The sequence below is a fragment of the Patella vulgata genome, chromosome 5 (genome assembly GCF_932274485.2).
Source record: "Patella vulgata chromosome 5, xgPatVulg1.2, whole genome shotgun sequence".
Lineage (NCBI taxonomy): Eukaryota > Metazoa > Mollusca > Gastropoda > Patellidae > Patella > Patella vulgata.
The window spans coordinates 72,393,221-72,410,871 of NC_065883.2; the positions used below are offsets into that span (position 1 = coordinate 72,393,221).

The 17,651-nt window shown below is 34.5% G+C and overlaps 1 long non-coding RNA gene across 1 annotated transcript; it reads left to right on the forward strand.

The window, feature by feature from the left end:
• The first annotated feature begins 9,069 nt into the window (after positions 1-9,069).
• Positions 9,070-17,469, forward strand: LOC126822417 (uncharacterized). The gene is made up of 3 exons (XR_007680816.1): positions 9,070-9,174; positions 16,357-16,448; positions 17,435-17,469. It is a non-coding gene; the product is annotated as an uncharacterized LOC126822417 (long non-coding RNA).
• Positions 17,470-17,651: the final 182 nt, after the last annotated feature.

Below are 17,651 nucleotides of genomic sequence, written 5' to 3' on the forward strand. Positions count from 1 at the left end.
AGAAAGGGAAGTGATGAACTTAATGGGAAAAACGGGTTATCCTTCTATATAACTGACTGAAGTGACAAGTGATAACAGATACACAGGCGAATTTCTTCTCACTAATAATTCCTTCGAAGACCTAAAGTTGTTAGGTGAGACTGTGAGAGGATATCTGACAATTCAAAAAAGTAATTGAATCTTACTAAATAAGGGGAACGAGAAAAACAGAAATAGTCAGTGCCGTACATACCCTTGTTTTTATTCATTCTATACATAATAAAAACATGGAAATGCACAGACTTTTTCTATTTTTCTTGCTTTCTCTTATCTAGTGACAGTCAATTCATTTTTTGAATTATCAGATATCCTCCCACAGTCTTGGTCTTCGAAGGAATTATTAGTGAGCAGAAATTTGCCCATGTCCAGAAGGATAACTCATGTTTTCCTTATGCATTTGTCATTTCCCTTTTTTGAAATCCTCATAATGCATCTTTACATTATCTAGTTTTTAACTATTATAGCGAGAACTGCCAGCCCTTGATCTAATCTTCCATAATGCCCCTTTAATAAGTATGGATACTCTTGTAGATCTATTGAGTCGACTGGCATGGTTTCGAATCCCCAGTTGTACGTAACAAGGAGTAGGGTCGCCTATCCAACCTCGTGGGTTTTCTCCGGGTTCTCTGGTTTCCTCCCACTGCTAAAGACCCCTATGCGCAAGCGAATTATTGAAATAAAATTAAACAATATGTTGGTCCCGAAATGACCTAGTTTGTGTCAAGTGGACGCTAAACCCCATTTAAAAAAAAAAAAAAAAAAATGTAGATCTATTGAACAAACAGACCTTACAGTGATACATAAATCTTGCCTTTCAATTCACCATTAAATTTCATCTGGCCAATTACAATCCCTGGTACGTGTCTCGCGTTAATTAATTTGTACTGTTAAGATTATTTACTTCAAATTAAGATCATGTATCATTCTAGGACAAAAAGCTTATAAATCTTTTTAATTCAGGTTACTAAGAGATTTCTCACTAAAAAAAATACTGCATGACATGTTTTAGCACTATCAAATTTTTCCATATATTTTAAAGTGTGTTTACATACAAACTATAAATTTAGTTGTATTTATTGTATTCCTCGCATGTAAATTGACTCAAATTTTAAAGGACACTGGAAAAGCTTCATAAATTTTTTAATTAATGCAAGTAATTATGTCAACATATCCTTTCGATAAGTATAACACAATCCTAAATGTCAATGTTACCTGCCACAGCTAAATTTCAACAGGTAGTTTTCTGCCGTTCTCCATGAGTAGCCGTAACTTTCCGCCAATAAAAAATTTGTGATTTCATTTTTGTCGTTCTGCTCATATTCTAGTCTATATTTTTTCTATAAGCAGCAGGACTAAAATGATATCACGGCTGTTTTATTGGTGGAAAGCTATGACTACTCACGGAGAACGATCGAAATCGTTAACGTTGAAATTTACCTGTGGCAGGTAACATTGACTTTCAGGGTCGTTTTATAGTTATGGAAAGGATATGTTGATATAAATGCTTGCATTATTTAAAGAATTTATGAATCTTTTCTGGTGACCTTTAAATTTCCAGTCAGTCAGTTTCTCTGTCTCTTAGACTGTAAATGAGTTGGAACATTTCTATTGTTTGTTTTTGTTGTGTTCCAGTAACTTTGTTCTAGATTCCTTTTGAGAACAAAAAGCAATATATTCAACATTCCAGACATCTTAATGTCAAGTTGACAAGATAATAAATGATTTATCTCCCCTTATAGCTATTGTTATCATGACTTTGCCTTGATAACCTAATATTCTGGTACACCTCAAAAGAGACCACACACACCTGTAAAGATGGTATTATTTTGTTTTATGATATTGGTTGTATAAGCTCTCTGTGTCTGTACTTGATAAAATGTAAACAGTAACTTTGTGATTAATAGTACTATCAGAATAGTAATTCTCTCCCCATTTCAACCACATTCCTCATGATAGAGAGAGATCGACACAAACTCGGTCATTTCGGAACTAATATATGGTTCAATTTTATTTCTGTAACTTGCTTGCATGTAGGGATCTTTAGCAGTGGGAGGAATCCAGTGGAGAAAACCCAAGAGGTTGGGCAGGCGACCCTACTCCTTTCTTCATGATCGTCCGATCCTGTATGGATCAGGACCCACAGTGGCTAAGTGAGTAATATGCTGGTTCACAAGCCTGGAGATCGCGGGTTCAATTCCAGTTTTGGTTGAGAAAGTTCATTGGGATTTTCTGGCTTGGTTTCCCCCTTGTCAGTGATGCAGGACAGAGGACCTGACAAGAACAGCTGTCTAGTCAATTGTATGATACGAAAAACTGAGGTCCCGCGTACACATTGGATGCACATAAAAAATACCTTGGCAATTGAAATTCGATATAAGAGTAGGCGGTAGTGCTGCTGTCTGGGCTCAGTCGGAGCAGAACAGTAGGACGTTAAACTCATTTCATTTCCTCTACTGATCACCAGTCCAAAATGTGTCAATGGAGCAGATGCTCTAGTCGAGATCATAATTGTATACCAGTATGTATGTAATTTTTTAAGAAAAGATAAATGAAATGGGTTTTAACATCCTACTCTTCTGCTCCAACTGGGCCCAGAGAGGAATACGCTATACAGTGTGCTATGAGGGAAATTCTGCCTGGACAGTAGCAGCGATAATTCCTTTGTAATATGAAAGAAATGAATTTAGAATATTGTAACGTAATGTATAAACAAATTATCTTGTCTAAAAACAAAAATATTATATGCTGTTTCAGCAAGTTGGCATAGGTTGTTGTTTCTTTATTAGTTTATAAACTAGGCCATATATTCTCTATACATGTAACATGGCTGATTAAATGCAGCTACATTGTTTAATTCAGTGTTAGTCCCAAAATGACCTGAATTGGATGTTAAAATCTCTCTCTCTCTCTCTCTCTCTCTCTCTCTCTCTCCTGTAATTCATTAATTGTCTATTCAGTTTATAAACAACTAGGCCATATATCCTGTATACTGTATGGCTGATTATAAATGCAGGGTCATTGATAATAATTAATTCAGTGTAATATGACCTATTGGTCTCACATGTGTTAGAATACATTTAACATCATCACACCAGTCCTCACATAAATAAACTAATTATGGTTGATGACATAATATGTTTCCAGAGCATGGGATAACTATAACCACACCTCAATGTCATGCTAGTATTTTAAGTGCATTGTGATTCAGGTTGTAGTGTTATCTTATTCACATTTTGATTGTAATATTGAATATACATTATGCAAGTGGTAAATCTGCCTATTGCACATCTTTCTTCAGGCCTGAAATGTTATCTAAATTATTAATTAGACATTAATTAACTTATCCAGACCATAATCAACTCTCTATGCCATCATTAGCCTGCGATATTTACTGGATTTGAATACATTTTGTGATGGATAATTTAATGTAAAAATGGATAATTTAGACTTTGTTTATTATCGTACCAACGTTAGTAATGATGTTCGAGGCTAGACCTAAAATTCAATGGCTAATATCTTGGTTCAGAGTGAAGCAAATTGACTGAAATTTTCAGTATATTTTGTTTTCATTATCTATTTTTTAACTATTATAGCAAGAATTATCAGTTCTCTATCTAATCTTACCTAATGCCACCTTAAGGTCATATGTAAGATATTCTGATCCTTCGATAATCCCTTGTCACTTAAAAAGGGCCGCAAGACCTGCTTTTATTTTTTAAGAAATAAAAATTAAAATAATCTCATTAATTATGGGAACACAAGCCTGATAAATCATAAATGATACTGGATAATCATACATTCATAAAAATGATACTGGATAATCATACATTCGTAAAAATGATACTGGATAATAAAACATTCGACAGGAGTCAGGATGCACTTTATTCAGACTATAAACATGTTACAAAAAATTTCAGACACGACAAAATTACTTGTCTAGGATTCCTAAACACCTATACAGTATACAGGTTACTACAGGGTCGCCTATAACAGTGGGACGAAATTTGCAGTGAATGACGCCTAAAAACATGAAAGGGCAGTTTACAAAAGAGATGACTTTTAAAGGAATGAATCGAATGACTGACAATAATAGCATGATAAGATAAATGTAGTGCTTTGAAATATGATTTTTAAAAACCGGTTCACCATAGATACACCCATAGCATATTTTTGAAATAAGGTATATACATTTAGAATAGGATAAATTATTAATATTATAGGCAGAGAATAAAATCGACAATGTGCAATTTCCTGTTGAAATTTGGATTGTTTGCTTTACAATTAAACAGTAGAAAATATGAGAAAAATACTATAACTATTAATGATATGTAAATAAAATATTGCACAATATGATTTGTATTCTAAGGCAATAACAACACCATGCATCTATTAGGTGCTCATGTAAAATTTTGGAATGCTGTTTCTGTATTATACCAATGGAGGGTTTGGGGGTGGGGCGGCGGGGGGATCTCACACATGCACTTTCAGTTCAAAGCTTGACATGGGTTTTTTCCAGGTCCTCTAGTTTCCTCCCACTGCCAAAGGCCCCCTCTCCAGAAATGACCTCTCTCTCTCTCTCTCTCTCTCTCTCTCTCTCTCTCTATATTAAAGACCCATACATGTAATATGGCCTACCCTCTCTCTCTCTCTCTCTCTTTCATTCCAAATTTTTATTTTAGAATTACATAAATAAAAGAATGTGATGATTTTGAAGTCAGTATAGAAAAAATAATCTATAGAATGAATTCTAGAGTTTTGTATATTTATATAGTTAAGTATATAAACAGTATAGAGTGTAAATTATTATATGTAAGAATTGTTTATTTATTATGATAATACTCTATGATCTATGTTATATAAGTTATAGTAGACAGAGCCAGTATTCCCTTTGGGTTATCAGACAAACCTCATACTTATATAAATAAACATTCTTTACTATATATTAATACCTCATTTCGGATTTGATTAAACATGCATTATGCAAGAGCTAAATCTGCCTATTGCAGGTCTTCTTTAGGCCTGAAATGTTAGCTAAATTATTAATTAGACATTAATTAACTTATCCAGACCATAATCAACTCTTGATGTCATCGCTAGCCTGCGATATTTACTGTATTAGGTCAACTTTCATTTATGTTTTTTATCTTACCGACTTTAGTAATGATGATCGAAGCTAGGCCAAAAATTCAATCGCTGAAATTTCGGTTCAGGGTGGATGAATTTGACTGAAATTTTCAGCAAATTCCCTTTACATTATCTAGTTTTTAACTATTATAGTGAGAACAACCAGCTCTTTATCTAATCTCCCATAATGTATCTTCCCATAATGTATCTTTAATTATACCATGATTTTATTTTAGTTATGTTTTTAAGTTCTTGCATTATCATTCTGTGGTAAGGACCTGTTATGAAGTGGGGTGGTTTGTCATCCTTATTTGATCAAATTCGTTTTGTTTTCATGACATTTTTAAGTTTTCACTTTTATCATTCTAACATTACGACTATACCTTTCATGCTGTTGTGGTCAAAATCAATGGCTTGAGTTGAAACTCACGTCACAAGATCCCAAATTTGAGATGTCAATCAGTATCGAAAGTTCTGCCAAATTTCTGCTCCTTTTGTTCCATTCTAGATACATTATAATTGATTGGAAAATATATCCAAACAAATATATCAGTACTTCTATCAGGAATCTCTGTGAGTGCCGGCCATAATAGCGTTTAAGGCAGATATTTGGTAAATATGGCTGACTAGTCTAATCCCCTCAATATCTTCACCATCCAATGGTCTAGAGAGTTGATTATATAATTATATTATATAATTTATATAACATTTGAAGGCAGAAAAACATCCTGAAATGTGCGGATTTTGGTCTCGCATTATGAATATAAGACTGTAAAGACAATTTGACAAGTATAGCAGTATTAAGATGAATGCTGACATATGACAATCACTTTGGCAATCCTTTTTTGATAAGTTACACAATAATATTATGTGCTTATTATGCTGTTTGAGACTTTCGTGGATTTAAACTAGCAGCTTATCATCATTTGCATGTTTCGGGCCTGACAAGGACAGCTGTCTAGTCGTTCAAATGGGACATTGGCATGCACGTTAAAGATGCCCGTTTTCATTAGCCCAGTTCAAAGAAGAACAGTAGGATGTTAAACCCAATTTCATTTCATTTCATTTGCATTTTTCGGACAATCTCCAAGTTTTATTGTTTACAGGTATATTAAATTAAATTAAGCAAATAAACACAAAGAATCAATACCAAAAGGTGGCACAGGCTTGATTATGTCATCGGCAGAGGTATCCAGATTGTGAGAAAATTTTCATTTCATCATATTTTTGTAAATACTGAATAGAATTGAGCTATTTTCATATTATTGTAGTTTGCATGTGATTAAAGATACATTATGGGAGATTAGATAACGAGTTGACAGTTCTCACTATAATAGTTAAAAACTAGATAATGTAGGCAATTTGCTGAAAATTTCATTCAAATTGATCCACTATGAACCGAGAACTAAGCGATTGAAATTTCCGCCTAGCCTCGATCATCATTACTAAAGTCAGTATGATAAACAGCATAGTCTTGATTATCCATTTAATCGTTAAATCGTGAAGAAAAGTTATGCAGTAAATTGGCTCATAATCCACTAAAGATCTCAGGCTAGCGATGCCATCGCGAGTTGATTATGGTCTGGATAGGTTAATTAATGTCTAATTAATAATTTAGATAACATTTCAGGCCTAAAGAAAGACCTGCAATAGACAGATTTAGCTCTTGCATAATGTATGTTTAAAATACTAAATAGAATTGAGCTATTTTTGGACTGATATTCCTTTTAAAGATTCAACTTTCACAATATTGTAGTTTGTATGAGATTGTATTTTGTATTCTTTTCAAGTGACCGTCATTGGTTTCAATTGATGACCTTACCTTGTGCAAAGGAAAGGGTATTTTATTAATTCTTTGATAGGCATTTAGTAATTGAACATATCATGGACCTTATAATACATTATAAGGTCCTTGAACATATTAACACAAGGTACATTTTTATGGATACACAATTGCTAGAGAGTATCCTTGTCAAAATGTTGCATAGTATTAAACTTGGTAATTGTGTATCCATAAAATTGTACCTTGTTTAAGCCAGATTTTCAAAATGGTATGTTGTAATTGAAACATTCATAATTTTAGATAAATATTTTATATCAATAGACCACACATATGTTATTATACTTATAACTCACTGTGTTTATTTTAACAATAAACTGTTGAATCACTTGCTATAGTCATTAAACCATTTCCTATAATAAAACCCAAGCTTAGCTATTCAACTTACATAATTGTGTCTGATATTTTGTCTGATAATTGTTTGAACTTTATGGGTCGTTCTCATAGCTTGTACACTTCTGATCTTTCATTCTAATAGCCGTAAAGATGGCATCCCACATGCATCCTGTTTGATTTGATGATATATTTGAACTAAAAACATATTTAAACTTATTTATCTGTCAAACCTGAAATAAAACGGAATGGGGTTTAACGTCCTACTGTTCTGCTCCGTGTCAAATCTGAAGAACTCCATGCTGCAAGAATCTATTTTAAGAAACCTTGTGTCATGTTGGCTTGTATTTGTCATTAGTCACTGTCCATTTACCATAAATATTGAAGCCTAAAGATACAATATGCAAGAGCTAAATCTGCCTATTGCTAGTCTTTATTTAGGCTTCAGATGTTATAGAAATTATTAATTAGACCTTTATTTACATGACAAGCTCAAAATCAACTCTGTAGACCCTCAGATTAAATCAATAAGTGGTCGACCAAGCTAAGTTTACCATTAGTCACTGACATCACTACCGGAGACCAGGCCTGCCAAGTAAGGGTACCATAGCCATTGGGAATGCATTGGGAATGTCAGTCGAATGATCGGCAATTATCAAAGACGGTGCCTATTTCTAGTCCAAACTTCCAACAATGACAATTCCGTTCAGAATAAAGTAATTTGTCTGAAATTTTCAATAGTTTCTTTTTTTTTTATCATCTATTTTTGAATTATTATAGCAAGAATAGCCAACTCTTTATTAAACTCTTAACTAATGTATCTTTAAGTAAATTCCTGGATCATCCTGATCACTCAAAGAGACCGATTGTCTTTTAAGAATACCCTCATAAATTTGTCCTGTGGGGGGTTATCTAGTAAGATTGGGTGTCTCTACTTTCCATATATACAAAAATTGCCATACTTCAATTAGGAGGGATGAGTGGTTGAATGGTTAACGTATGCATGTTGAATCAGAAGGTCTGTCACTGCTTGTACGAGACGAGTAGGGTCGCCTGTCCAACCTCATGCGTTTGCTCCAGGTCCTCCATTTTCCTCCCACTGCTAAAGACCCCTACCTTAGCGAATTATTGAAATGAAATTGAAACACATGTTAGTCCCGAAATGACCTAGTTTGTGTGACTGGACCTTAAACCTCTCTCTCTCTCACTCTCTCTCTCTCTCTTTCTCATACTTCTTTTAAAGGACCTAAGTCCGTAACTCAAAATCCTCCAAAATCTTCGACATCGAAAACACGAATTATTGGTCAATTTAAATCAACGAATCGTGAACCATAATGCGCTTCAGCCCAAGTTGTATTGAGAGACTTGAGGGACGAGGCTAGACACATTGCACCAGATCAAATGGAGTTATGTAGACTAGAATAACTAGACGCTAGAAATTTGCACTCAATTGAGATTGCTGACTTATTTCGCCGAACATAACTGATTTGAAATTGGAGTAAAAATTGAAACCATTAAATGTAAATCAGTTTATATACATTCATATTACAGTATTATATGCGTTGCGACCCACTTTTGTGAATTTCTAGGTCCCAAATGTTAGCGATTTAGCTCCTTTAAATATAACTACACAATAAATATTTTCGTGGGAATGTATCTTTAAAGCATTCTCTCTATCTATTCAACAAATTATGGGCTACACATTGAATTAAATTGACATGACATATTGCAGTTAAACTCTGAGCATGTCATCACAATTTTGCCAAAAATAGGCACACAGTATTGTAAGATCATAAATCATGATATTAGGATTGTCATGAATTATGCACATCGAGGAGGTTGTATTTTGATTTTGGGTTATTTAGTTTAGTCCACCCATATAAAATGTGCACAATCTGATTAAAACATAGATACTATTTCGTTTTGATTTTTGTAGTTCAAAATTTCGTTTTATTTGTCTGTACAACACTAAGATCTGGTTAAAACACAGATCCTATTTTGTTTCGTTTTTATAGTTCAAAATTTCATTTTACTCGTCTTTACTACACTTGGATCTGGAAGACTTGTTATTTAACTCGTGTTTTGCTTGAAATGAGGGGTCAGCCAATCAAATGGTCTGTCAAATCGAGTGTTTGACCTTTTTTGCTCGGAACTGTGGGTAATCCACTAATAACATCAATGCTGATTGGTTAATCGAGTGTTTGACCTTTTTTGCCCGGAACTGTGGGTAATCCACTAGTAACATCAATGCTGATTGGTTAATCAAATGTCTGACGTCATAAGGTCATAAGTCGGTCTTTTGACCCCTGACGTGACCTATCGCTATAACTTGTCAGATCTTCATGTAGTGTAGGCCATCGAAAGTATAAAAAAATGAAACGAAATATAGATCTGTACTTTAATCAGATTGATTTTGTTTTTTATAGTTCAAAATTTCGTTTTATTTGTCTGTACTACACTAGGATCTGGAAGAGTTGTTATATAACCTGCGATCTGGATGGCGTGAGGGATTAGCCAATGAAACCATCTGTTACAGTGACTTCTTGGCGTGCGATGCACTGAATTTTGGGTAAACCACTAGAAACGTCAACGCTGGTTGATTAATCAATGTCTGACGTCATAAGGTCAAAAGCCACTTGTACGACCCCTGACAAAACCTTCCAGTACAACTTGTCAAATCTTCGTGCACTCAGCAAACCTCGTCAGATTCCGGTTCTCTACATCTGGCCTCGGTTGTATGTTTTTTCGTCCTCCATCCTACACCACTGACAAGGGGAAACTTTTTTAAAATTCAATTAAGAAAAAGGGAAATGGTGTTTAACATCCACTCGACACAAACTATGTCATTTCGAGACTAACATATGGTATAATTTTATTTCAATAATTTGCTTGCACATAGGGCTATTTGTATTTAGCAGTTGGAGGAAACCAGAGGACCCCTGGAAAACCGACTAGGTTGGCCAAGTGGGGAATCGAAACCACGACACTTGACTCAATCGCATACCTTATGATCCAATACGCATGCGTTAACCATTCAGCCACCCACCCCACCCACGCATCTACTTTATATCATAAGGTCTGTAATTGGGACCAGGAGTAGGGTCCACTGCCTAACCTTGGAGTTTTTCTCTGGGTCATCTGGTTCCTCCTACTGCTAAAGACCTATACACGCAAATGAATTATTAAAAATAAAAAGTTTTACGATGTTAGTCTTGAAATGACCTAGTTTGTGTTGAGTGGAGTTAAACTCTCTCTCTCGCTTGATTGTTATTAAATAGGACCAGGCATGCGATCCTCCCACTGGACATATACCAGAATCAATATAGATATCACATTTAGTCATTAAAGATGGATGTAGATTTGTTACAAAACAAACATTATCTCAGGATACTTATAACTTACTTTCTACCAGTATCAATTGATTTTACTAATGACAGTTTGTGAGTTAGACTTCTTGGACATTTGATGATAGCACGACTGACCATATATATATATATATATAATAGCGATTAAAGCAACACTCTCTCTCTGTCTTTGAGGGTAGAAAACCAAAAGATTTTATCCAATGTTCGAAAAAGGCAAATGTTTCTGAACCTTTTTGTTACCTAGTCCCATTCAATTATTAGAACAAGTACGATCGTACTATGGACCAGGAACTGACCATGTTGTTGGATGAAATTCAAAAATCTAATTCACCAAATCGATGCAGAATTGTGCAAAGAACAAGCACGCCAATTTTCATGTCGATTGCACTTGAATTGACAGGGCCTTAGGCTTTTTGAAGAGCGTCACCCAAAGAACAAGAAACATAGAGCCCAGTCATTTAGTACCTGATTATAGGGTTCCATTCTTTTATTTTATTTGGTAGAATAAAAAGATAAAAGGGAGGCAAATACAAGAGCAGGAAAAGATATTCAGATTTACCTAAGTTTAAATAAGGATAATGTGTGGAAGCTTATCTTTCACTGAAATTTCAATTTAGTATCTTTAAAATTGTGATTAGACAATGTTTATTCTTTAATCTTATGTTTTTAACTCGTCTTCATGTTGGAAATTCAGTGAGATCTAAGAAAATCTCACTTCAGTTTGGAGTCAAAATCGCTCCTGGTAAAAAAAACAACTCACTTAATTAAACATGCATTATACAAGAGCTAAATCTGCCTATTGCAGGTCTTTCTTTAGGCCTGAAATGTTTTCTAAAGTATTAATTAGACATTAATTAACTGATCCAGGCCTTAATCAACTCTGGATGGCATCAGATTTCTCCGATATTAAATAGATTAGAATGGTTCAGCGATACTTTGATTTAATCAAATATGGAGGACCGAGACTTAGCTTCGATCAACCAGTACGGTGGTTGAAATTATTGCACACATCTGTCAAACCTTCAAAGGCTAATATCTTTGCTTGCAATAGAGTAATTTGAATGAAATTTTCAAATTATTTATTTTACGTCATCTATTTTCGAACTATTATAGCAAGAATGGCTAGTTCTTTACCTAAATCTTACATAATGTACCTTTAATCAAATAACACCAATTAAATGGTTGTTTAGTAATGGTATTATAGTTGATGCTGTCTAGATATTCTGGTACCATCTGAATGAATAATAAATGATCAAATGAAAATCACTGAAATATATTTTGGGAAATTACAAACTTTTTTTCATGTCCCAGACGAGCAATTAAAAAGGTCGTTTGGAATATGGCCTGCGTTAATAATTTGTACATGGATTTATATTAAAGAGGCATTACATGTAAGATTTACATCAAGAGCTCTCTGTTCTTGTTTCAAAAGTTCAAAGATAGATTATGAAAAATGAATATATTGAAAATTTCAGTCAAATTACTTTATTCTGAGCGAATTGACAAGAAATATCCTAAATTGTGTCCACCGAATGACATTTCATTTTCTGGATTGTTAAAGACCACGTAAGATCAAAAATCTAAATTTAATGTACGTATAGCCCATGCTTACTATATGAACTTTAAGGCAAGTTCACGCCAATCTGATTAAAATTAAGTCCGCTGTTAACGTTTAAGTATCCGACACGCCAAAACGCTTTTCGATTTTTCAATTACGACCTTAATCCGGTTGATTGGCTGGTGACGTCACAGGCACTACACATAGGATATACATTATCTATACAATATCTCACTGTCTGTACAATATAGCACTATCAATACACACGGCAACTGGACAAGCGTCTATTGACGGTCAAATTACCACGTGACTGGCCTAATCATAATCACCGAATTATCGTCTTTCATTGGTATAGATTAGACATTTGTGATTGGAATATTTTAGAGTGAATTTAAAATGCTGTATCATGCCGTAGATCAATTTAAGCTGCCTTTGTTTAAATAGGCCACGTGTCAAATGAAGATTGACTCAAGCAATTAGCGCATTTACCGGTAATTTGGATAATCCCGTAATACTTGATATCCCAAACTTAAGTACAGAAATACAAATGATGCCAGTCAATTGTCGATATATTCATTATTAGCTATACATAATAATAATAACCATTTCTATACACAAAGAACAATTTGTATCGTAACTCAATTTGAAATTCACAGCGAATATGGAATTTTCCGATGAGCATGCATAATCTTATTGCCATGTATAGTTCCATGCACTACAGGTGTAGTTACTGAGGTTAAACTTTGGCGCGAAAATTCCATGGGATTCATGGACATGAATATCAAATACGCGGAGTTCCTGATGCCGTTTGGTGAGTGATTAAACTGTCAATGCAATTGTAAAATACTTTTATTATAAAGAATATTTCATATCAAGTCAATTAAATGTTGTTTAAATGCCAATCAACAAATAATGCGATGCTACTTGATTACAAAAAAACAAAAATTAAATAATAATTATAAACAACTGATGAGTAAAACTTAATTATTTTATACAATAAATATGTGTGTGTACGATTCTACCATTAGTTCATTTGTAGGTACTACGCACACGTTCCACCTAGAGTGATGCCTTTGACCTGGCCGGCGTAAAAAAGATAATTACATAATCAGCATTCTTAATCCCACTAACAATCACTGCTAACACCGAGATGTAAATTAATTAATGACCCCAAGTCTGTATAAGTTTAGTCGGATTGATTAATTAATGACTGATGTTAATGACACAACTATTATTAAGAGTGTTTTCGATAATTGGCAAAGTCGTTTTTACGGGAGGTCCATTTTTACAACTTTGAGTGAAGATAACTGAATTAATTTCAATCAGATTGGTGTGAACTTGCCGTAAAGTTGATATTGTAACCATTGGCTACACATATCCAAAAGTTTCCAAGCCCATCTTATGTGCACTTTAAGTACAATTGGCATGATAATAAACGAAGTCTCAATTTTCAGTGCATCAATCAGCCGTCACTGTGAGTTGCCACCATATTTTCGGCATATTTGACCAATTTCCCCAAATTGGGCCCCGCACTAGTAAGGGGTCCCTCATCTCACTAACTTTTCCAGGCAATCTGACAGCAGGGCTGCCAGGTGCGGCTATTTTCAGGTATTAATCACTAACTTTTCCAGGCAATCTGACAGCAGGGCTACCAGTCGTGGCTATTTTCAGGTATTAATCAATTACTAATTGTGAAGCAAAGAAAAGTTAGCCTTAAATATGAATGAATATAGGCCTAGTTAAATTTATTCATATCCTGCAATGTATTCATATCCTGTAACTTCGGGCCTCCCAAATTGGGCCTTGTATTTTCTACAACCAACCCTGCGTAGATATGGCAGGCCCTATCTAATCCACTCAACTCAATATCTAAGTTATTTGGTGGTTTATTGGGTTGATTATATGCTTGTCATGTGTATGAATGTCTAAATAATTTATATAACCTTTGAAGCCAGCAAAAAGCTCATCAATAGACAGAATTAGCTCTTGTATAATGTCTCTTTGAGCAATTTTATTCCCTACAGAACAAATTTTCACATGAATTGTTTATGGCACCTTCACAGTGTCATGTTAAATGTACCTGATACATTCGGTTTCATTTTAAAAAATCAACAATAACACCCAATCTGATCAAAATACAGATCTATATTTAGTTTCGTATTTTTATACTTTCGATGGCCTACACTACATGAAGATCTGACAAGTTATAGCGATAGGTCACGTCAGGGGTCAAAAGACCGACTTATGACCCTATGATGTCAGACATTTGATTTTAATTAAAACCAATCAGCATTGATGTTACTAGTGGATAACCCACAGTTCCGTGCAGAACACGCCTAAAGCTCGCCGTAACAGACCATTTCATTGGCTTATCCCTGACACCATTCAGAACACGAGTTAAATAACAACTCTTCCAGATCCAAGATAAAGACAAGTAAAACGAATAGGATCTGTGTTTTAACCAGATGGCAATAACACCCAGTAAGAAAATTACGCGAATATTTTCAGGTTTTTGCACGAAATAAAATAATTTAAATGCCTAGAAGAGGATGAAATTTTTAGATATTACAAACACGATCTTTTTTTCTATCCAAAACTTTGAACTTTCAGCCATAAGAAAATTACACAATTATTTTTCTGTTTTTGCATGAAATGAGACCATCACTTGAAGTTGACTCCAAGATTATTCATGTGAAAAAGGTATTAAGTATTAAAGCGGATGTGTTTGTCTGTTAACCTTTAGAAGGTTTATTATCTTCCCAGACATATAATGATAATGTATAGATTTTTCTCTATATAGATTTAGCACATTTTATCTTTTAATATGATTACCTTTTCCTTGAGTGGTTTTTAAAACTTGCCCATGTCGAAAATTTCCCTTTTATTGTGAGAGGGAGAGAAATGGGGTTTAACGTCCACTGGACACAAACTAGGTCATTTCGGGACTAACATATGGTTTAATTTTATTTCAATAATTCAATTGCGTGTAGGGGTCTTTAGCAGTGGGAGGAAACTGGAGGACCCAGAGATAACCCATGAGGTTGGACAGGCGACCCTTCTCCTTGTCACATACAACCGGGGAATCGAAACCATGTCAGTTGACTAAATGACAGACTTTATGATACAGCGCGCATGTGCTAACCATTCGGCCAACCAACCCCCAGATATACATAGAGTATTACATACATATCAATATCATATACACACAGACTAGAATATACATGTACATATCAAATATACACAGATTAGAATATAAATATCATATACACAATGTAGAATATACATATCAAATACATAGTGTACATATCAATACATACAGCAAATATATACAGATTAGAATGTACATATCATATACACAGTGTAGAATATACATATCAAATATACACAGAACAGAATACACATAGACTAGAATATACATATCAAATATACACAGAATACAGTATACATATCAAATATACACAGTGTAGAATATACATACCAAATATACACAGGCTAGATTATACATATCAAATACACACAGAGTAAACTGTACATATCAAATATACACAGTGTAGAATATACATATTAAATATACACAGAGTATAATATACATAGCATATATACCCAGAGTAGAATATACATAACATATACACACAGAGTAGAATATACATATTAAATACACACAGAGTAGAATATACATATTAAATACACACAGAGTAGAATATACATATTAAATACACACAGAGTAGAATATACATATCAAATATACACACACAGTGACACACTAGAATACACACATACTAGAATATACATATCAAATATACACACAGACTAGAATATACATATCAAATATACACACAGACTAGAATATACATATCAAATATACATAGACTAGAAATACACACAGTACAGTACATATCAAATATGCATAGAGTAGAATATACATATCAAATATACAAGGAATATACATATCAAATATACACAGAGTAGAATATACATATCATATATACACAGAGCAAAATATACATTTCAAATATACAATATATGTGTGGTTCTTTCATTGTCGTTATATTATTTCAGTCAAAATGTTTAATGATATTGATTATTATATTTTTTAGATACAAGAACAGAGAATATTTCACCAGAGTGTCAAGGTGAACATAACAGATGAAAAAATGTGTCGTGTTTGTAAAAAGAGAATTGGAGATAGGTAAGGAAGGGTTATTAATTTTAATTAGAGTATCACCTGTAGCCGTTAAAATGAAATGAAATGAAATGAAATGGGGTTTAACGTCCTACTGTTCTGCTCCTATACTGGGCTAATGAAGAGGGGCATACGCCATACAGTATGCTATGAGGGAAATTTTGCCCGGTCAGCGACACTATCGCCTACTCTTATATCAAATTCCAACTGCCAAGGGATCTTTTACGTGCATTCCAATGTATACACGGGACCTCGGTTTTTCATCTCATCCAAAGGACTAAACAGCTGTCCTTGTCAGGCCCTCCATCCTGCACCCTGCACCACTGACAAGGGGAAACCACGTCGGAAAATCCAGATGAACTTTCTCGGCCAATGCAGGGATCGAACACCCGACCTCCAGGCTAGCGAGCCAGCGTCTTAACCACCTAGCCATCGTGGCTCCCAGTAGCCGTTAAAAGACTAGAGTTATTAATTTTAATTGAAATCTCACCTGTCCTCGTCAAAAGACTAGATACACTTTTATACAGAATGCAAATGAGTAAATTGCAAAATACATAATTTAATGTCATATTCACATATGTCCATATATGGGGATCACGGTGGCTAAGTGGGTAAGATGCTGGCTCGCTAGTCTGGAGGTCGGGTGTTCGATCCCTGCATTGGCTGGGAAAGTTCATCCTGATTTTCCAGCGTGATTCCCCATTGTCAGTGATGCTGTCTAGTCATTCGGATGGGACAAAAAACCGAGGTCCCGTGTACACATTGGCGTGCTCGTAAAAGATCCGTTGACAGTTGGAATTTGATATAAGAGTAGGCCTTAGTGCCGCTGTCCGGGCAAAATTTCCCTCGTAGCACACTGTATGGCGTATGCCCGTCTTCATTAGCCCAGTTGGAGCAGAACAGTCGGCAGTTAAACTCCATTTCATTTCTATATGTCCATATGAAATTTTAATTGATGCTCTGTCATTAATTGGTTTAATTCTATATTTCAGTGCCTTTGCCAGATATCCGAATGGAGTAATTGTACATTATTACTGTTGTAAAGACAATAAAGTATGTCCTGTTGATGTTTAAACCATGACATCGTCATCAGGATCCAGTGTTTATAATAAGATTAGAATGACCAAAGCGAATGTTTCATTTATTTGTGTTTCTTGTCTTTCGAGACATAACCTGTGACATCAAGGCATTTTAAAAGGTCCAAAAAAA